This window comes from Alosa alosa, chromosome 7, assembly GCF_017589495.1.
Source record: "Alosa alosa isolate M-15738 ecotype Scorff River chromosome 7, AALO_Geno_1.1, whole genome shotgun sequence".
NCBI classification, from domain to species: Eukaryota; Metazoa; Chordata; class Actinopteri; order Clupeiformes; family Clupeidae; genus Alosa; species Alosa alosa.
Window position 1 is genome coordinate 20,017,859 of NC_063195.1, and position 6,000 is coordinate 20,023,858.

General features: G+C 40.0%; 1 protein-coding gene across 1 annotated transcript in view; it reads left to right on the forward strand.

The window, feature by feature from the left end:
* Nucleotides 1-6,000, forward strand: part of LOC125298155 (histone H3-like) — a 781,614-nt gene that overhangs the window by 564,279 nt on the left and 211,335 nt on the right. The window lies entirely within an intron of this gene.

Genomic DNA, 6,000 nt, shown 5'->3' on the forward strand with positions numbered 1-6,000 from the left:
GTATATTTTATTCAAAATTTGTGAACTATTTGTGAGTCTTTGCACACAGCTCAAGTTGTGAACAAGCAATATCCTACAAATAATTTAAAGTTCTTAAACTATGAGAGTTTTATGAAGTGCTGAAAAAACACCACCATGAAATGACCACCATTCTAACTTTCACTCACCTGGAGAAAACTGTGTGGAGTCTGCTGTCTTTGTATGAACATTTGAACAAGTGAATAACAAATAGAAATAATTACCCCAGAAAGTCCCAGAAATATGACTTAAATAGAAGTTAAGCCTATTAACAATGAATTGACAAATTTTTAGAATACTTTGACCACTGATGCAGTCAGCATAGGACTATCTTGTTTGCAGGTAGGCCTACATTTCATTCCGTTTTCAAAGGCAAACTCGAAACAGCGCCAAAACAAGCCCCAGTCCAGTGGACAAAACAATTAATACATGTGTACTGTTATGCAAGACTCCTCATAGAGAATGAATGGGGGAAATTAAGGGGGTTATAGTTTTATGGTGTCATACTCCTGTGCGGGGCGGATGCTATACAACGGACATGTTTTGGGGGGCCACCCAAAATGAGTTGGCCGTAACCAGCCCGCGGCCCGTAGTTTGGGGACCAGCTGCTATAAGGCTATGGTCTGATGATCTGATCAAAATGTGAGCTTGATATTTCACTGAGGTCAGGTGATGCATGATCTCTTCAGGTTTGATTTCCTGAGATAGCAAGGCGTGAGATCTAAACCCTGGAATTTACTCACCTTGACGTGTTATAAAACAGCACAGAGGAGCCTATCAGATCACAGATCAAAGGAACAGAAGGTTCCATTGAGGAATGTTGTGAAACTTAGAATGAGTTGTGTCACCCACTCAATGCCATTGAAGATTCTGATTGATTATTAATCCAAATGAAATAAAATGCCTGATAAAAGTCCCCACCCCCACCCAGGGCGTCTCGCCATGTCAAAGACATTTTGCCTGTGGAGGGTCAAAAAGACAGCCTGTGAGGGTCAAAACGATATTGATAATATTTTGTGGATAATTATTTTTGACCTGTGGGGATCAGGTGTCTTTGGTAGAGAGGCCATTATGCTCATTTGTATAAATTACTGTTCACCGGGGTTGTGCTTCTGCCCCTTGGACCCTGATATTGCCTGCAGTGGTAGATTTAACGTTTTACACTGGGTCATAAAAGCAGAGGACAGGCAATGGAAACTGTGAAAGCCACTGTATTGATTTGCCAGCTTCATCACTTGACTTTTTTTTGGGAGGGGGGGGGTCAGAAGGCAGAAACGATACCTAAGTTTGGTGTGAGTTCAGGGAAGGATCAGGGAGTGTAAGGCACAGAAGCAACATCAGGTGAGGAACGTAAGGTCTTCTGGATCGAAATAGCAGCTGCTTGAGATGGGTCCTCCTGTTTTTAAGATCTTTCTCTTCGTGGGAGTCGTGTTACCATACGGATCATGGTGTCTGCCAACCAGTATGTGCCTATTTTCTTGGCTAAGGCCTGTTGGCTTTGCTTTATAATTTGATATCTTCATTATAATGTGGAATGCCATGTTTTGTGTTCCTGGTCAGCGATTCTGTTGTAAATATCTAAGCAAATTTTCCAAAATGCTTAAAAGGTAAAAGCTCATTCTTTTGATATTTTAAGCAGGATTACTTTTTTGTATTACCAACAGTTGAAACAGTTACAGTTGAAAAATAACAAAACAGTAAAAGGGCCCAAAAAGAAAGATTTGAACATCCTGGATTGTCAGTATGCCCTTTGGCAAGTATCACTGTCTTGTAAATGAGTTATATAGCCAGCATTATGTAGAACATCATGTTTCATCTTGAACTTTATGCCAGTTCATCGTCACTCACTATACTCACACTATGGACAGCAACGTAACTTTGCCCAAACATTTGCATGCCTCTCCATTGTAAGTAAATACATGAGTTGTGATGAGTTGTGTGGTGCTGTTTAGTATGTTGACTGCGTTAGGAGATGGTGTAATGGGCAGGAGGTACATTTTAGCTGGAAAATTCAATTGTACTGTAAAAGGCAAGACAGGGATATATATATATGTGTGTATATGTATGTATATACAACCCCAAAACAGAAAAAGTTGGGACGTTGTGCAAAATGCAAATAAAAACTACATAATATACAAGTCCTGTAAACCCATATTTAGCAGCAAAAAGGACACAGACAATATATCTAATGTTGAAAATGAAAATTTGGACTATTTCATGGAAAATATATGTTCATTTTGAATTTGATACCAGCAACATGTTTCAAAAAAAGTTGGGACGGGAGCATGTTTACCACTGTACTGCTTCACCTCTTCATTTAACAAAACTCTGTAAATGTTTAGGAACTGAGGAGACTATGTGCTAGGGTTTTGAGAATAAAATTGTGTCCCATTACTCCCCAATACACGATTTCAGTTGCTCAACAGTATGGGGTATTCTTAGTCATATGTTTCATTCCATTATGCACCTAATTTGACATATCTGGACTGCAGACAGGCCATTTTAGCACATGGACTCTTCCTCTATGGATAAATACTATTTAATATGTGCAGAATTCATTTTGCCATTGTTTTCCTGAAATATTCAAGGTCTTCCCTGGAATAGATATTGCCTGTATGGCAGTATGTTGCTCAAAACCTGTATACATCTTTCAGAATTGATTGTGCTTTGCCAAATGTGCAAGATGCCCATGCTGTAGGCACTAATGCTCCTCCACGTCGTCACAGATGTTGGGTTTCAAACTGAGCACTAAAATAAGTTGGATAGGTTGGATACATGGATAGGCCCTCTTCTCTTTAGCCCAGATGAGTCCATGATTTCCAAAAATAATGGTAAATTTTGATTGGTCTACCAACAGGACCTTTTTCCATGTTACCTCAGTCCATTTTAAACAAGCTCAGGCCCAGAGAAAACGGTGGTATTCAATGTCTCAATGCAATTTTGGTTGTTAAAATTTTGGCTGCAGTTTTTCAATTGAGTATCAAACTGTGCACATAGACAATGGTTATCAGAGGTTGTCCTGAGCCCATACAATGACAGGTGTGGAAACAGGTCTAGTGTTGATGCAGTGCCATCTGAGGTCCAAAAGACCATGCATCCAATGTGTTTTTCAGCTCCTTCCCTTGTTTGCAAAGATTTCTCTGGATTCTCTGAATGTTTTAATAATATTGTCCTGTAGACGATGAACCCCCCAAATACTTCACAATTTCATCTTAAGAAGCATTAAAATGACATTGTTTCATCATTTGTCTACACAGGTTTACACAGAGTGATGAATACTTTTGAATAATTTTCAACATTTGATATGCTGTCTGTGTCCTTTTTGCAAGTAAATATGAGTTTAAGAGATTTGCAGATTATTAGATTATTACATTCTGTTTTTATTCACATTCACACAACACAGTTTATACACCTTGGATATATACAACACAATTCATTCACATTGAACATGGAAAGTATTTCAACAGCTGGGGGTTATAGAACACCTAAGAGATGTTTTAGGCATTGCTTTTGCGTCGTGCCAATGCCCCTTAGCTGTCCTAAAATCAGTGTAACCTACGGCCTCTCGGGGCTTATTGCAAATGAGCTGGGAAATTCCTCTCTCCTCACCCATCACCTCCCTTCCTCAGCTACGACTTTGAACTGTGCTGGCGGATCCAATTTCCAACTGGGGGAAATAGACGAAGACTATGAAGGTGATGCTGGCTGCACTTTTTGTTGTTGTTGACTTGATTTTAGGAAAGCTGACAACTTTGTTGTTTTTCTCTAAATTGATATGTCTATTGCTATTCTTATGTTTACTGTTATTGTTAAGTGCTTTTCTAATGTAATTGGGTTTGGATTAAAACAGCTGCTACATTTCATAAATATAAACATTATATTTTAATGTTTAAATGTATATCTGCAATATGTGGCCATAGCAGTGTAGTGTATGTGATTTTTGCCATTGAAAGACAAAACACATCTTAGCTGTATCATGCTGACTAGCGTGTGCGTACCTGTGGTCCAGGTGAGGTGGAGATCTTGCAGGGGATTCCTCCAGGTGAGAATCTGGAGCTGGAGGCCTATCTGTTTCCCACTGGAGTCACGTTTCTGCAGCTGGACTATACCGCCGGGAACCCAACCGCCGTGGTCAGAACAAATAGGCCGCTGGATGCAGACGCTCTTGATGTAAGGCAACCTGTTCAGCACAACAGTAACACGTATGATGATGATGGTGACGATCATGAGATGACATGAAATTATTATTCACAGAAATGATGGCCCACTCTGTTGGGAAAAGTTGATATTAGTGTACTGCAGTGTACTAATAGCTCTTTCAGACACACAAACAGACAGATATACATAGACACAGTATTTCTACACAAAGTAATGTTTTCTTTGTTTTCTGCAGGGTGGTGGACTCTTAACCTATGCCATAAAATGTAGGTTAGGGGTGAGTTCAGACTAATACTGCATACATTTTGATCTTGTTGTTTACTATTGATATTCTCCTTAATGTAGTCTTGCCATGTTATTGTTTTTATATGATTGATTGAATGGACATTATTAATGCTTTTTTCCCTCATTTTCATTGTTTATTTCATTAGGCTATTGATTGAATTGACATTGTTTGTTATTGCTATTCTCCTTATTATAGACTGACCAAAATTTTTATTTGTTTCCTGTTAAATTTAAGTATTATATTAGTTTGTATTTGTACATCGCTTTGGACAAAAATGTATCCATAACCATACATGTAATTTATGTTATGAAAGAAGTAATTAAATATAACAAAAATGCACAATGTACATTCCCTTCCCCCACAGATGAAGAACACTCGCGAACTAAATGTCAGAGACAAGAATGACAATCCACCAGTCTTTCAGCAAACACAGTACACTGACACAGTCTCTGAGGTAAAGTCACAAACAAAATCATAACATGATCAGGGAACCAAATGATCTCCCCCACAGTCATTAAATATAGAATTCCATTACTATACATGTGTGTGTGTGTAGCCTATGTAAATAATGCTTTATCTTCTGTCCAATGAAAGACACTGGGTGTGGACTCGCCAGTGCTGACGGTGAAGGCGGTGGATGCTGATGTCACTGATGCCAACAACCGATTGACTTACTCCATCCAGGTAAGCCAACCTGACCAACATTGTTCTTAGATGGAAAATGCTTACGGCAGCTGAGCATCTCAGAAAAGTTGTACAGGTGTGCCATACGTTTGTAAAAACGTAGGATGAGATCAGACAGGACGTGCTTTGCTGCTAGTAAAATGTGAGGTGTACTATATTTTCATAAAAACGTGAATGACGTAGGGCACCTTTTTCACTTCGAGGCGCTCAGGGCTCTGCAAAAACGCAAGCAGGTGTACAAAACGCGAGGTGCTCTGGGCGCATAAGAAAAGCACAACACGCTCACTACCAACACGAAACAACATAGTGCAAAAAAAACCAAACAGGCGGGTCTCACTGCAGAAAAGCACATCCTGTCTGATCGTGGCCTTATTGTGTTATAGATGTGCTCAGATATTCAGGTAGACCTAATATTCCAGAGAAAATGTAGTAGTGGAGCAATCCTGCACACTGTTTCTTGCTGTTTTAAGCCCCCAAAGTTGTCTTCAAGGCAGCGCTGCCTGGAAGGCGCTAGGGTTAGGCATGGACTAAGGTTAGGGTTAGGGTAAGGGTTAAGTTTAGGGTTAGGGTTAGGGTTAAGGTTAGGATTAGGTGCTTTTAAGTCAACGGTGGCAGCCCTGCCTGGGAGATGACGTTGGGGGCTTAAAACACTATCGAGCCACTGTGTTGAGCATCAAGTCTCCAGCTTGTTAGTGTGATTCTGCTCTATTCCAGGCTCCAGTGCCGAGTGTCTTTGAGATGAGGGCCGACGGGCTGATTCTGGTGAAGGAACGCCTGAACTACAACAAGGGCAATCACTACACATTCACAGTGGAAGCAAGGGTGAGTAGCAGCAGCATCAGTCATGTATGCCA